Here is a 17,478-nt window from a genome sequence, read left to right as displayed (position 1 = left end):
ATGAAATGTTTATCCACTTCTATATGTTTCGTGCAATCATGAAGAACTGGATTATAAGCAATAGCAATAACAACTTTGTTGTCACAATAGAACTTCATTGGATTCGAGTAAGAAAACTTCAATTCTTCAAGAATCCTTTTTATCCACATCACCTCGTAGATTCCATGGGCAACGGCTCTGAATTCTGCTTCAGCACTACTTCTAGCTACCACATTTTGTTTTTTACTCCACCATGTAACTAGGTTTCCTCCAACAAAGAAATGTTGAAATAGAGAGAAGAGTAAAGAGAAACAATGGCTTGAGTTTTCCATTGATTAAGAGTGAATATATATATACACAAAATTGGATACATAGAAATAGGAAACTAGCCTAGAGTTAGGGGATTACAACTAATTACAAGGCATAGAAATAGGAGACTAACCTAGAGTAAGGGGATTACAACTAATTACAAGAATATTATAATTGATTACAATAATTTAAAATATAGATAAAATCTATTATAATTAATTCTCTAATATGCCCCCTCAAGATGGAGCTCCGGAGGAGACACCAATCTTGACCCTTAAATCTTGGAATCGGCTTCGTGGAAGCGGTTTGGTAAGAGCGTCGGCAAGTTGATCTGCTGAGGAAACATGAGTAACACGAAGAGCACCTGATTGAACTTGACCCCCGAATAAAGTGATAGTCAAGTGCCACATGTTTCATGCGCGAATGAAAGACTGGATTAGAACAGAGATAGGTGGCACCAACATTGTCGCAGTAGATAACAGGCGGTGTAGAAAGAGTGATGCCAAGTTCTGTGAGAAGGGAATAAATCCAATTGAGTTCAGAAGTAGTAGCGGCAACTGATTGATACTCAGCCTCCGTGGAGGATCGAGCAACTGTACGTTGTTTCTTGGATGACCAAGAAATAGGATGACGACCAAGATAGACAATATAGGCACTCGTTGAGGTATAATCATCTTTGTTTCCAGCCCAATCAGCATCTGAGAATGCATGAAGGGAAAGTGGATTTGCCTTGTGAAGGAATAATCCATGAGTTAATGTGCCACATAGATATCGAAGCAGTCGTTTTGCAGCATTCCAATGTTCAGACGTCGGGCGATGCATGAATTGAGAAAGCTTGTTGACAGCATATGCTATGTCTAGGCGAGTGAGGCAAAGATACTGTAGACTGCCAACAATTGTTCTATATTCTGTGCAGTCAGTTAGAGCTGTACCTGAATGAAGTGTAAGATTTCCATCTGTAACAAGTGGTGTAGCAACAGGTTTTGCACCAATCATTTTTGTCCGGGCAAGAAGATCAGTGATGTAGCGCCTTTGAGTAAGCAGCAGACCGGATGGAGTAGTTAAAACCTCAATGCCGAGAAAATAAGACAATGTGCCAAGATCCTTGATTGAAAATCTTTGTGCCATGAGGTCAATGTAGCGCTGAATAATATTGGTGTTGGTGCCTGTGATAATAATGTCATCCACATAAACAAGTAGATATATAGTGTCACCTGAGTGAAGAATGAATAGGGAAGTGTCTGCTTGAGAGTTTGTGAACCCAGACTCAATGAGGAATTGGTGAAGTTCAAGGTACCAAGCCCGTGGGGCCTGCTTGAGTCCACATATTGCCTTCTTTAGTTTGTATACATGTGTTGGATTGTCTTTATCAACAAATCCTGGAGGCTGGGCCATGTAGACATCTTCGGAAAGATGGCCCTGAAGAAAGGCATTATTAACATCCAATTGTCGCAATTGCCAACCTCTACTGACTGCCAGGCTTAGAACAAGTCGTATTGTTGTCGGCTTGACAACCGGACTAAAGGTGTCATGATAATCCACTCCAGGTATTTGATGAAAGCCTTTGGCAACTAATCTAGCTTTGTACCTGTCAATAGAACCATTAAGAAGCCGTTTAATACGAAAGACCCACTTACATCCAACAAGATTCTGCAGAGAAGTAGATGGAACAAGCTCCCAAGTTCCATTCCGAACAAGAGCATCAAACTCATCATTCATAGCTTGTCTCCATTTGGGATCTTTAGGGCTTGAGAAACAGTATGAGGCTCAATGTCTGATGGTTGAGAAATGATAGCAGTAAGGTTTATTTTGGTTAGGGGTTTATGGATGTTGTTTTTCGATCTAGTGGTCATGGGATGGGTATTTTGATGGGTGGGTTGCGCTATGATTGAAGCAGAAGAGGTCTCAGAATTGTGTGGTTCTAGTGGTAAATGGTCGACGATGGTTTCTTGGCGATTAACCGAGCGTGTTCGGGTAAAGGGAGGTCTATGGATAGGGATCGACGGTCGACTGATGAGGAAGGGCAGTGGTCTGTTTGGGTATTTTGTGACGGATGTTGACATGAGAAATCCCTTTGTGGAGGCGTATTGAGTGAGCCACTTGAAATTGGTAAAATTTGGACCGGGGGAAGCCATTTGGAAATGATCTCTGGGGTGGGACGCGCTAGATGGATTTGGTGAGTGCTAAAGGGAAATGAGTTTTCAAGAAATTTGACATGACGAGAAATGTATATTTTAGAAGGATAGAGCGAGACAGATATATGCACTTTGTGTTAAGAGTAGCCAAGAAAAACACAAGGAGTGGAACGAGAGTCAAGTTTGTGCTGAGAATAAGGACGAAGCCACGGATAACATAAGCAACCAAACACCCGAAGTTTAGTGTAGTTGGGTTGAGACTCAAAGAGTTTCTCAAAAGGAGATGAAAAATGTAGTGTGGTGTGGGCATACGGTTGATGAGATATACAACAGTGGCAAAGGCGTAAGTCCAATAAGTTAAAGGCATTGATGCATGAGTAAGGAGAGATAGACCAGTTTCAACAATATGTCGATGACGTCGTTCAGAAAAACCATTATGTTCTGGTGTATGGGGTGGTGTAGTAAGATGTGATATACCATTGGTGGAGAAAACGATCAAGGGCTTGATATTCACCACCATTATCTGAATAGAGGGTAATAATTCGGTGTTTAAATTGGTTTTCGACTAATGCCTTGAAACGTACAAAGACGTCATGCACATGAGATTTTCGTTTAAGGGGATAATACCAAATATATCGTGTATAATGATCAACAAAAATAACATAGTATTGAAAACCATCAACAGAATAAACAGGAGAGGTCCAGACATCAGAAAAGATAAGTTCAAGCGGGTGAGATGAAGTTAAGGTAGAAGAAGAAAATGGAATTTTATGACTTTTATTGCATGAACATGCATTGCAATGTGTGAAGGAGGATAACGGACTAGACAATGGTAAAGGAAATTTGGAAACAATATTTTTCATAATAGTAAATGACGGATGACCTAGTCTAGAGTGCCACTCGGACGAAGTGGTCTTGACACTGGAAAATGCAAGCAATGGTGAAGAGGAAAGTGAAGGGGATGTAGTCGGCCACTCATATACGCCATCCTTAGGTTCACCCATCAAAAGGATTGTCCCCGTGTTTAGATCCTTCACCTGAAAAGCAGAGGGTGAGAATTCAACAGAAACATGGTTATGAGTGCAAAATTGATAAATCGAAATTAAGTTCTTTTTCATGGAAGGGACACAAAGGACATTTTGTAAAGTAAAGGTGCGAGAGGAAGTTGGTATGGTGGTAGAACCAGTATGGGTTATGTGAAGGGCCGATCCATCGCCAATCATGAAATCATCAGATCCTTGGTACGAGCTATGAAGAGAGAGATTGCTCAAGTCAGACGTAACGTGGTGAGATGCTCCACTATCCAGCAGCCAAGTAGGTGTAGTGTTTTGCCCAGAATAGTATGATTGGCTCGTGGTTGCCAGGGTGTGGAAGGGCGATATCCCTGAGAGCCTTGAGGACGAGATGCTGGTGATTGTTGATATTGACAAGCCGAAACATCGGGCATCGTTTGGCAGTGTGTCCTTGAGTGCCGCATGCTTGACAACGACCCAAATAAGGTTTGGGTTGGCGTTGATCATGAGGAGAAAGTATAGTGGTAGGGCCTGATTGTTGTGAATTGGTGGCTGGTGGACGCCAATTTGGACGATTCCGAAAAGCCGTGGGATTTGTCGTGGCTGGTAGTGATAGGGAAGGTGGTTGAGCGGTTTGAAGAGATGTTTCTTTGTTGAGAAGTTTCTCATGAAGTTCAGCAAAAGAAATTGACGTGTCACGGGCATTAATGGCATCAATGACAGATTTATACTCATCACTTAGTCCTTCTAGAACCCGATCAATAAGATCCTCATCATCAATTGGCTTCCCTAGAAGAGCAAGTTCATCGGAACGAGTCTTTATCGCTTGCATGTATTCACTAATTGATTTTGAGCCCTTGTTACCGCTTAATTGTTCCTTCAATTGTTTAATATGACCACGAGATGGTTTGGCGTAGGTATTAGTTAAGGTTTGCCATGCATCAAGGGAAGTGGTGGTGCGGGCAATAAGTGGTTGCAATGAAACGGAGATGGCACCAAGGAGAGCGCTAAAAAGGAGACGATCCTGACGCTTCCAGGTTGTGTACGCCAGATTTGGAGATGTAACACCATTGACGGTGATGGTGGGTTGTGGTGGAGTTTGAGTGCCATCAATAAAGTGATGAAGATCATAACCTTCAAGAAGAGATTGGATTTGAAGGCTCCATGTGAGATAATTGGTGGATGACAATTTGGTGATATTGGAGAGATTTATTGTAAGGAGAGGATGTTGAGGATCTTGAGAATTTTGGATAGTAATAGGATCGTTGGTGGAAGAGGAAGTCGTATGGGAAGCCATTGAAGGGACTAGTGGCGTAGTTTTAGATATATGTATATGAAGGATCGTGGTGTTTTTGAACCAAAAAAAAAGGAGAAGAAAATATGCTCAGGAAGATTAGGCTCGTGATACCATGTTGAAATAGAGAGAAGAGTAAAGAGAAACAATGGCTTGAGTTTTCCATTGATTAAGAGTGAATATATATACACAAAATTGGATACATAGAAATAGGAAACTAGCCTAGAGTTAGGGGATTACAACTAATTACAAGGCATAGAAATAGGAGACTAGCCTAGAGTTAGGGGATTACAACTAATTACAAGAATATTATAATTGATTACAATAATTTAAAATATAGATAAAATCTATTATAATTAATTCTCTAATAAGAAACAGTATCCAGACATTGATCTTCTGTCTGTAACACTTCATGTCTAATCTGCATCTATGTAGACTTCAACTTGAAGATGTCCATGTTTCTTGAACAGTAAGCCTCTTCCTAGAGTTCATTTCAAATATCTTAAGACCCTATAGATGACCTCAAAATGCTTCGCCCCTGATGAGTGTATGAATTGACTTACCATGCTAACTGCAAAAGCAATTTCAAGCCGTATATGAGACAAGTAAATCAACTTCCCTACAAGTCTCTGATATTGTTCCCTGTCCTTTACGTCTTCAACCTTAGCAGCTTGTAACTTCAAGTTTGGCTCAACTAGAGTTTCAACCATCCTACAACCAAGTAGACTTTTTTCTCCAATGAGATCAAGAATATATTTTCTCTAATTGACAAATATATCTTCCTTATATCTTGCAAATTCCATCCCAAGGAAATACTTAAGAGCTCCCATGTCCTTAATTTGGAACTCATTTGCTAGTTTTTTCTTCAGAATAGTTAATTTTGTTTCATCATCACCAGTGAGAATAATATCATCAACATAAACAATCAAAATTGCAACTTTACCATCTTTTGAATGTTTATAAAATAATGTGTGATCAACTTGACTCTGCAAGAAGCCATAACTGATAACTGTCTTTCCAAAGCGGTCAAACCAAGCTCTTGGTGACTGTTTGAGTCCATATAGTAACTTATGTAATCTGCATACTTTGTTACTGTCAAGTTTCTTCTCAAATCTCGGCGGTAGGCTCATATACACTCCTCTTTCAGATCACTATTGAGAAATGCATTTTTAACGTCAAGTTGATGTAGAGGCCAATCGGAGTTCACTACAAGAGATAACAACACTCTAATAGAATTTATTTTAGCAACAGGAGCAAAAGTCTCTTGGTAGGCAATCTCATATCTCTGAGTAAAGCCTTTAGCCACCAATCTCACCTTGTATCTCTCAACGCTTCCATCAGCTTTACTTTTTATTGTAAACACCCATTTACACCCGACTATTTTCTTACCTTTGGGTAGATCAACAATCTCCCATGTATCACTTATCCTTAGAGCATTCATCTCATCCATGACTGCTAATTTCCAATTCGGATCATCTAATGCTTCCTGTATATTCCTTGGAATAAACAAATGTGGAATCCTAGACGTGAAAGCTTTATGGTTTTTTGATAATCTGTGATAGGAAAGATATTTTGCAATGGAATGTTGAGTGCAATTTCGGACACCTTTCCTAAGTGCTATAGGGACATCAAGATCAGGAATACTAGGTGAATTATTGGACAAAGTGGAGGAAATCAAAGGTGTAGTAGGGATAGGATTACCTGAAGTTTCGACATCAGAACTCATATCTTCATATTGGTTTCATGCATGGTTGATATTTGATTCTTTATTTCTCAGATGAAATCTCTTCCTATTATAAACCTGAAGCTCAGAATTCAAATCACGTTGATTAGTTTGTAGTATTTCTCCCCCTAAACGAGAATCTCCTTCACTAGGCACCAACGAACCTGGTTCTCCTAAGCAATCATTATTAAAAACACTTGAATTTGGATTTTCAAAGTGACCACTCTCAGAAATACGTGGTTTTTGTGCAGGATAAATGACATTGAGTAGTGGGATAGAAATGTCCCAAAAATTGTATTCTACATCACTTGTATCCCCATGAAGAGAATTTTTTATGAAATAAGGTTTTGTTTCCAAAACGACACATCCAAACTCGCATGAAATTTTTTATTTGAGGATCAAATACTTATACCCTTTTTATTTGAAGAGTACCCAAAAATGCATTTAATAACACATGGGTCAAGTTTTGAATGAAATTGGCATGGAACATGAACGTAGACAGTACATCCAAAAACTTTGACAGGTAAATCAGAAAACAACCTTGTTCCAGGAAAAATTGATTTTAGGAAATCAAGTGGTGTTTTGTATGTTAACACCTTAGTAGGCATCCTATTTATCAAGTAAGCGGCTGTTAAAACTGCTTCACCCCATAAGTATTTGGGAACATGCATGTAAAACATTATGGCACGTGCTACTTCAAGTAAATGTTTATTTTTTCGTTCTGCAATGTCATTTTCTTGAGGGGTATCCCGACATGTAGAGTGATGAAAAATCCATCTCTTTCAAAAAATCACCTAAGTTCTCATTAAAATATTATGTTCCATTGTCAGAATGTAAAATACTTATCTTGGTTTGAAATTGGTTTTCAATCAGAATGTAAATTTTTTTGAATAAATCTTTCACGTCAGATTATTTATTCATTAGATAAATCCAACATAAACGTGTGTGGTCATCAATAAAAGTAATAAATCACCTTTTACCAGAAATAGTAGTAACTTTAGAAGGGCCCCAAACATCACTATGAATCAAATAAAAAGGTTTGGAGGCCTAGTAATCTTTTGGTAAATAGGGGGAATGACGGGTTTTAAAAAAAATACAATTTTCACAATGAAAAGAAGAACAATCAATCCCTTTAAATAATTCTGGAAATAAGTGTTTCAAATAAAGAAAACTAGCATGTCCTAGTCTATAGTGCCACAACATTATTTTTTCTCGAACAAAAATTGAACTAGTACTACTAAAGCTCTGAACTATTTTATTATTGATAGATACTTCATCAAAGTAATAAAGACCTTCAGTCATCCTAACACGTCCAATCATCATCCCCGAGTTCTGGTCCTGAAATTCACAATGTGATTCAAAGAAGGTAATGTAAAAATTAGAATCTCTAGATAGTTTACTAACAGACAAAAGATTGCAAGCTAATTTAGGGACATGAAGAACATTATTGAGATTAATTTTCTCTGTCAGTTTAATGAGTCTTTTTCCTGCAATAGGTCAAAAACTACCATCTGCAATTCTAATCTTTTTCATTTCTAGGGCAAGGTGAATAGGTATTAAATAAATAAGAAAAAATAGTCATGTGATCTGAGGCTCTGGAATCTATTATCCACGGAGAGGAATTTGGACAAGAAAGGGCTTTAGGATTACTACCTGTTTGTGCCAAAGAAACACTAGAAATACCGTATGAGGAATTGGATTTTATCAGCTTCAAGAGTTGATCAATCTGATCTTAGTTGAAGGGACCTGAGTCAACTTTACTTGCAGTAGGAATTCCACGATTCTTCTCTCCTTGCTTGTTGCTTTTCTAGTTAGCAGGTTTGCCATGAATTTTCCAACATGTCTCACGTGTATGGCGGGGTTTGTTGCAAAAATTGCACCAGACCCATGGTTTATCATCATACCTGCGTTGGTAATTTGCTACCTTGTAGGCTGTAACATCACTCAATAAGGAAGAATTTTCAATTAACTCACCAGTACTCCTTGTTTTGAGCATGACATTCCTTTGGCTTTCTTCTCTTCTAACTTCGGCAAATACTTCGTCAATGGATGGAAGAGGAGGTCTGCCAATAATCCTTCCTCGTACTTCATCAAACTTAATATTGAGGCCGGCAAGAAACTTGTAAATACGACTATCTTCTACAGTTTTCTTATAGTGATTACAGTCGTCAGTACTTTTCCATTCGTATGCGTTGAAGATATCAATATCCTTCCACAGCCTTTTCAACGAATGAAAATATGTGGTGACAAAATTATCTCATTGATGAATCTCCTCCAATTTTAAAGTCAACTCAAAAACCTGAGATTGGTTGCCCAGGTCAGAATACATCTGACTAACATTATCCCACAATTTTTTTGTAGTAGGATAGCACATGTAATTAGAGCTTATGTCCTCCTCCATGGAATTGACCAGCCATGTCATAACCATGGAGTTTTCAGCATCCCAAGTGGCGTACAGCGGATCATCAACAACATGAGCCTTCATATCACCAATGATGTAACCGATTTTCCCTTGCCCACGAATATACATCCGGACTGATTGTGACCATTGGAGGAAGTTGTCACCATTTAAGCAGATGGTGGTGATTTGGACGGATTGAGAGATGGAGTGGTGTTGCAGGGTTTCAGACGTTTTTTTCAGAGTGGTCGCAGTAGGGGTTGAGGTGATTTCCGATGCGACTTCGGACATGGCTACAATGATTTTGGAGTTGCTGTGTTTTAGGGTTAAGACATGATTATAGCTCTGGTACCAACTTAGAAAAAATGAAGAAATAATATGTGTCTTATTTCTTGAATGAGTACAAGGCTTCCTTTTATACAGAGGGAAATTACAAAAAAAAAGGAAACTAATTAGAGTCAATATTTGATAGCTTCTACTTTCCTATTTTGTCTTGATTTACAGCTTTTACTTTCTATATTTACATAGAAAACATATCCTAGAATATCTCACGGATTATGGCTAAATCAAGGCTTTCAATGACCGAATTTTCAACAGTTAGTTTACTCAGCTCATAATATTTGATCTCTTAGCCAGATATACTTGAAAACTGTTTCTTAATCATCTCATGCTTGCAACTTAGTAGAGTTTGTTTCTTTTACAAATTTCAAACCTGTTGGTGTTGATGCCAATTTTCCCTTCTAATTATAATAAATGAAGATCAAAGTATCTTGTTTTTTTTCCTGAAATATTGCGTTAAATGCTCTCAATATGCAGTGTGATTTTCAAGCAATATATGCCAGTGGTATAAAAGGGGAAGGCAGGACTATCTCCGGTCAATTGACAAAGATGCATTGCTGGTCCACATATTGACAAAGATGGTGCACTTCAAATTCTTGTCAGTGGTTTTTTCCCCTCACCTGACTCTCATTTATATCCTGTTTTCCTGGTTAATTATGGTTATAGTACCTAAAACTATGCTATAATCACTTGTTCTCGAATCCGAGATAAGGCCAAAATGTTGCAATGGCTATGTTTAATTGAATTTTATGCTTAGAAGTTGTTCAGTCTTTATTTTTCCCTCGCAAGTACCTTTTTTTTCCCCCTCAAACTAAGATTAATCTGTGAACTTTTGACAAGAAAGATAATTGCTACTTGTCCATTTGCCTAGAAATAACTGACATGTAATCGATACAATGGTAAATATAAATGGATATGGTTAGCAGATTAAATGTTAGCCTGTCTCGGTATGCTATATTTGGTATTTGACATTACATCTATATGACTCAGCAGCGAGATATATGTATTTAGTTCCAGTAAATAACTTTATTGGATGAGACCAGAAGTTGTAATTAAAAGGTTTCCTTGCAGTTAATTTCAAGGGGAACTGAGAAAGTATGTTGCTTAATCTTGTCTGAATGTATTTTGGGTTTACAGTTTTATATTTTGATGTCATATATCTGAAAGTTATTACTTATTGGAGAAGAATTCGTTGAAGTTGAAGCAGATATTTTATGTGATTTACCTGAGTATGATCTTCCTGTCCAAGATAAATACCAATGATGGCATCTATAGTTCTATACTTTAAAGGAAATGCTGCTGAGTGCTATCTGAGATGAATCAATGTCATGGGTGCTTTTGCACTGATCCAACAATTAAGGAGAGTAAAATTCGATTCTGTTTCAGATTTTTTTTTAATTGTGTTGTTGAGTTATTTGACTCAATTTGAATTTTAAATTCGAAATTTTAAGTTCGAGTCGAGTTTGAATTTATAAAGCTTGAATAATTGAAAAATAAAAAATTAGCCAAGTAAATTAACAGTTTTACAATTTGATCCATGATATATTTTTTCAATTCCTCTTCCATTATAAGTTCATTTTTCATCAAATTTGAAAAACATACTTGAACCATTATAGAATTTTTGTCTTCAATTTATTTTCTTACAAAAAATTGTCTTTTACAGTTTAACAAAAAAAATTAATAATAAAATATAATTTATCAACTTGATTGATTTAATTTTTTAGGCAAAAGGGTATGTGAGGCCCTCATACTAAAAAAAAACAATTTGACCCTCGTAATTTTTTTGCACCCAATGTGGCCCTCAAACTTAGAAAACAAACTGAATGTGACCCTTTGACCAACAATTTCCGTTATTGACCGTTACGGTGCTGATGTGGAGGTCCATAGTGGCTGGTGATGTGACAGATAGGTTAAACTGATTTTTTAGTCAAATTGAGGGTCAAATTGATTTTTTTTAAGTTTAAGGCTTATTTAACTTTTTAGAAAAAAATATTTTAGATTTTAAATTTTAAATTTAAACTATACAAATATAGAAAAATATTAAATATAAAAAATACTAAAAATAAAAATAAAATAAAATAAAAACAAATTAAATATATTTTAATTTTTTTAAAATTAAATTACTAAGGAAATATGAAAAACAAATGAAACTTGACCATCCAATCAAATATACTTGCTCGAAAATATTTTTTTAAAATTATGATACTTAAATTATTTTGAATCTCAACCTTTAAGTTAAAAATAATAATTTTAAATACATATAAATATAATAAAATATAATAATAATATCAAGTAAATTAATATCCAATTGATAATTAAATAAAATAACTCGAAGAAATATATTTATATTAACCTTATGTTTTTAATTGTTTCCAGCGTTTATACAAATTCTTTCATTTTGTCGTCACAATCTTTAAATATTTATACCCTTTGTACATTCAGTTTTAGATCATCCATAATCCAAATCATTCAACTTTTCAAAGGAATCAAATTTCTATATTTGTATAGTTTAAATTTAAAATATAAAATATTTTTTTGAAAAATCAAATAAGCCTTTAAACTTTAAAAAATCTAATTTGACCATCGAACTCAACAAAATACTTCATTTAACCTCATCTTTCACGTCATCTGCCACATCAACACTGTGAAGTGTTACATCAATATCGTAACGGTCAACGAAAAAATTATTGATTAAGGATTATGTTAAATTTATTTTATAGGTTTAAAGGTCGCATTAGTGGAAAAAAACAACGAATGTCACATTATTTTTTTAAAAAAAAAAGTGCGAGGGCCTCACCTCCTTTTTTTTGCCAAATTTTTATTCAACTATGTCGAATAGCCACCCTTACAGCTGATGCTCTATCTTAGGGAAAGTTTTAGAAACTGCACTTAACATGTGTTATTTACATTATTATTTTGGAACATGATGCTCTCAATCTAAAATTTTAAGAACTTTGGATTTGAATTTTACTAGTATTATCAAATGTGAAATTCAAATGGTACCGGAATTTGATTATGACATGTAGTAGAGGAATAATGATGAAAATATTATTTAAATGCTTTGTTGATTATTTATTAATATTATATAATTATTCATTCAGAAATATTAGATAATTATAATTTAATTACACTTTTATAAATATATTATATCTTATATCCAATATATGATATATTTAAAATACATGAAACAAGTACAACGTGTTTTATTTATTTTAATCTTAGTTTATTAATATTATTAGTTCATTCTTTGATATTGCATTACCATTTAGATGATAATAATTTGGCAATTTCATTAAATAAATAACAATTTACTTAAATATTTAGATAACATTATTTACAAATTTGTTTTACATTTCCAAAAAATTTGAACCGTAGTAGATTGGTACAAAACTGGGGAAATAATGGAGCAGAGCGGGAAAATTGTGTCCGAAATTAAGAAAGTTAGCAAATTGTCACCAACACTACCACCTACCTCCTATCTCTCACTGTATAACCAAAAATTACCCCTTTATTGGCTCTTTGATCTCCCAATGTGGCAACTTCTCTTGGGCGCTGGCTGTTGCAGGATCCACCGGATTCCTGCTAAAACTTCTTTAACCCTCTCCCAACGACCCCATTTCTCGAGATTCCCCGAACGCCAAATCTTGATCAAGAAAAACAAGATCTTCGTCTACAAAATGGGTTTTTGGAATCTGGGTGTGAGAGCAATTGTGAGGAAAAACAGAAGCAAGGTGGGATCTTTAGATTTTCCAGTTCAGACTCTGCTGAAAATCTGGGGTTGAAGCCAAGTATAAGAGTTTAAGAAAAAGGTCGCCTTGAAACAGGGCTGAGAAGAGATCAAGTGGTGGCGGTGGCGGTAGTGGTGGTGTGGGGGGAATAGAAAGAAGGTTGCTGTTTGCTTGAAGAAGAGACTAAAAATGTGGCCTATCAGTGTGGGACATTCCCTCCTAAGTATGACCCTGTTCATATTTTGATCTTTTCACTAACTTTTGTTGAGAAATTCTGGATTTGATCTTTTGCTTCTTCATTTAGGTCTGGAAAAGTTAGAATTTGACATCTTTGTTGTTCATTCTTTGAAATTCGTTGTCATTGTAACATAAATTTCATGAAATACATATCTTTTAAGTTACACAGAAATGATTCCAGTTTTCATTGTGAATAGTCATTAAAAGATTGTTCTTTTGGCAAAGAAACTCCTTACTTTATAATTGTTGTAATAGAAAGATGAACAATTCTAGTTTTAATAAAGATTGTGTAAAGTTCCATGTTTGTTTCTCAAAGATATACCCATGCCATTTCCACTTCCATTTTAGTGTACATTAGCTGCTATAATCGCCCTTTAACGGAAAAACATTTATCTCCGTTGTCGGTCAAAATATCATTGGAAATCTTCGGTTACATATCACCAGCCCCGGTGCTAGTTCTATTGGCTTTGTTAGTTTGCATTGCACTGGTGTCATTGTACTTTAAACATGTTTAGTGCTCCGAGTTGACAATCTCGATTTACTTTGTATTTAACTCCTTAGACAGCTCTGTATTTCATTGGGGACTTGGCTTTGGTATATGTACATGATGTCAGCCGGGAGGATGAGATCGATAAAACTCAACTCGACCATAGATGAGATGCAAGAGTGGTCCAGCAGTTAAAAACTAAGCTATGTAAAAGAAAATCATCGTGCGATCTACAAGCTTCAAACTCTGCAAATGAAGTTTCAGGCTCAAAGAGGTTTAGTGGCAAGAATTCGCAGTTACTGCTCAAGAAGTCAAGTACTGGGAACTTAGACCACAATGATCAAAGACTGTAGTCTCTCCCGGTAATTGATGACCGCGATTGTGCTAGTGTTCTCACTGAAGAGCCTGAACCGGAGTTAGAGGGAATGGAAATGGATCAACTAGAGGCTGAGCTCGTGTTAGAACTGCAAAAATTGAGTGAGGTCTACTTTTTCGAGTACCTTTCCTTATTTTAATTACTTTACAAAGTTTGCCTTCTTTACCGGTTTATCCGTATCTCCAACACGCTAAATCTTTAGAAAGAGTTATCTCAAGTTGTAGTTAGACTTCTAACAACTATGAATCTTGAATCACGTTATTTTTGCTACTGACCAGAAAAGCTTTTGCAGACCGGGGCTTCAGCCAAAAGTCGGCACGATCTGATGGAGGAGGGCTTTCATTATACCATGCCAGGGAGTATTGCCATCCGAACTAGATCAGAAACTATGCCATCTGTTAATCGAACAGCAGGAAAAACCAAATCGGGGAGCTAGAATCCGAATTGGATTCTGTTCAACCAAAACTCCGCACGAAGGAAGCCGAACTCCAAGCACTAAAGGTTTGTGTTAGACGCCTGACTAACTTCTCCCTGTCGACCGTCTACGGTAACATAGATCAGATGCATTGCTGCTCTATTGTTGTCTCCGAAATAACATACTGTCCTCATTCTCAGATGATGACACCAAGGCCCAAGGGGATCAAGAATGTATGAAGGACAGGATTGCCCTACAAAAACCGGATCTGAGACGACGAAATCATCGGTCGCATGAAAAGACATGGAGTTTTAGTCCCCACTGATATTGCATAACTCACAGTGTAGGTCACACCATTGTGAAAATCAAGCGTGTGAACCCTTCAAGTGGTTCAAAAATTGACTTAGGTCTAGTTCTTTTCTCGAGTGCCTTAGAGAAACCCTGTAATCATAGTTGACTTTTTGTGCTGTTATAAATATATCTCTTTTTTTCATTTAGGTATTTAATTTTTTTTATCATATAGATGTCTAATGTTATTAATGTATCCTTTTATGTATTTAGTCTATACAATAGTTAAAAATTTTTGTTAAAAATCAGTTCAACTAATCAATGTTTAACATATAGCCTATTTTTAATTCCTTAGGATCGTGGATCGAGTCTCACCGGGGCAATTCATAATTTGGAGGTCTCATAGAAGTTGTTCTTAACTTGGCGTTGGAGGCAGTTTACTATCCTACTCTTTACCTCATTACATATGGGAATAAGGGTCAGCTCATTCCACAATTTGTAATATCTTAATTCTTAAATCTCTAAATTTTAATTGTTCTCGCATCATTTCACCGAAGTCATTGTTATTGTTGTCAAAAACCACCCATCAGTCGTTGTTTCACTACCAGCCCCCCTTTGCCGTGGATAAAATACGAATTAGGTTTAGAGATTTAGAAATTAGGGTATTATGAAATGTGGGATATTTTGTGTAAAATATAAAATTATATATATTTTTTAAAAATAAAATAAAATTAGTCACCTGTCAACACTGCTTGGTTGATTGATTTTTAAACGTAATTTTTAACAATCATCACGGATTAGAGACTTAAAGTGATAATATTAGACATCTATATTAACTGAAAAAAATAATAAATGTGAAAAGAGATGTAAATTGGATATTATTTTTTATATTAAACCCTTTATATGATGGAACCATTTCACATTATCAGGCGCTATTGAAGGTATTGAAAGCAATAATAGAAGGCCAAAGCAGCCATGATTCCAAGAGCTTACAGAACTTTGTGATTATATAAAAAAGGGTGATTGATTCTCTTAAAATCTCACTTTTTACTCATGGTAAGTTGACTGCTTTTCCATACATTTGTCATAATCATTTTTTTGTAAAACAATTAAATATTATTTTTAAAAAACGATTATAACTTTAATTTAAAAAAATTAGAGATTATGGATTAATTAAAATTAAATTGAAAATGAGTCGCCATCGACCTTTGGGTTAGGTAGGTCGAATACCTAAAAAACGTTTTTAATTTAAAAAACAATTTTAAGAAAATCATTTTTTTATACAAATACAAGTCTGCGTTATCAGAAGAAAATTAGGGGTTCGGAAGTCGGTTACGTCTGGAAAAGATAAACATCCACAACGCCCACAATCGGTACTTAGTCGCTTATATATCGTCATAAATGGTAGAACTTAAAGTTTGAATCAGAAGTAAAAATATGATCTATTTATTGAAATTTGTTAAAAATAGAAATACTTCACTGGTAAGAAATCTCAAGATTTGCAATCCTCCAACGGGAAAGCTATCTCATCTATTTCTTATCTATAAGTATATTCTATCTTTGATTACCACCAATAATATCGACATGAGTAGAAAATAAAATATGCTTAATTTATCTAAAACATGTATCGTTAATATTAACATAAAAACCATTAATACAATAAAAATTATAAAAATAGAATAATAAATAAATTATGATCTATTTATTGAATATTAGTTAAAATAAAAGAAAAAACCCTTTCTTGACAAGAAATCCCGATATTTGCAATCCTCCGTCGGAAAGCACCTCGTCTATTTCTTACTTGTAAAGAATATTTTTTCTCTTTAAATTAAAAAATAATATCGAAAATTGACATAAAATGCATTTTATTTTTCCAAAAATACATCACTCATATTAAGATTCAATGAAGAAATAATAATAAAGATTAAAATTTAAATATAAAAATATGAACATCAAATAAAAAATAGAATAACAATAAAAATAATTTCTATAAGCTTGTAAAAGGAAGAATTTGCATTTTTTTCATTCTTGTTTGAATGTCGTATTAGATTGTACCACTTCGATCAAGTGATACTCTCCACGCCCATTCTACAAATACGTGTTCTTGAATACATTCGAATAACACATAAATGAGTAAAATTATAGCTAAATGCATATTTAAACATGTAAGAGATTATAAAAAGAATAAAATTGAAATAATAAATAAATATGCGATAATATAACACAAAATAAACATATTTAGTGTATATATATATACGTTATCTATAAAATAATGATTTATTACACAAAGTACTATGCGTGAGTTGTAGAAAATATAAGGGAATATATATATATATATATAATAAAAATAAATATTACATCATGTTGACCAGATCTAAGAATAATCAGCCTTAAGATTATACAACAATGATGAGAAGAACAAGGACCTGATAATAAATTTCAGAAAAGAAACATGCCTAGAATCAAATAAAACCAATACCAATAAGATTAAAATGGAGATCTACAAAATAATGCACGAAATTAAATGACGTAAAAAAAAGAAACAACATGAAATAAGGACTGGAATGAAGCAAATCTAAACTCTAAGGCTCAAAATCAAATAATTACACAAAACATGTAAATGAGGACTAAACGAACACTATACAAAACAAGCAACCAAAAATCTAAACACTTAGAAAATATAATACTAATCATATAGGATTAAAACGAAACAAGAAATAAATAAAGAGCTCAAAATAGAAAGTGAAATTTCATTAA

General features: G+C 34.9%; 1 long non-coding RNA gene across 1 annotated transcript; it reads left to right on the top strand.

Annotated features, from left to right (window-relative positions):
* Window positions 1-13,762: 13,762 nt before the first annotated feature.
* LOC120188167 lies at window positions 13,763-14,887 on the top strand. Its single transcript, XR_005522392.1, has 3 exons — window positions 13,763-14,124; window positions 14,311-14,565; window positions 14,634-14,887. It is a non-coding gene; the product is annotated as an uncharacterized LOC120188167 (long non-coding RNA).
* Window positions 14,888-17,478: the final 2,591 nt, after the last annotated feature.

This window comes from Hibiscus syriacus, unplaced genomic scaffold (assembly GCF_006381635.1).
Source record: "Hibiscus syriacus cultivar Baekdansim isolate YM2019G1 unplaced genomic scaffold, ASM638163v2 tig00116939_pilon, whole genome shotgun sequence".
Classification (NCBI taxonomy): domain Eukaryota; kingdom Viridiplantae; phylum Streptophyta; class Magnoliopsida; order Malvales; family Malvaceae; genus Hibiscus; species Hibiscus syriacus.
This window is presented reverse-complemented; position numbering and strand designations above follow the sequence as displayed.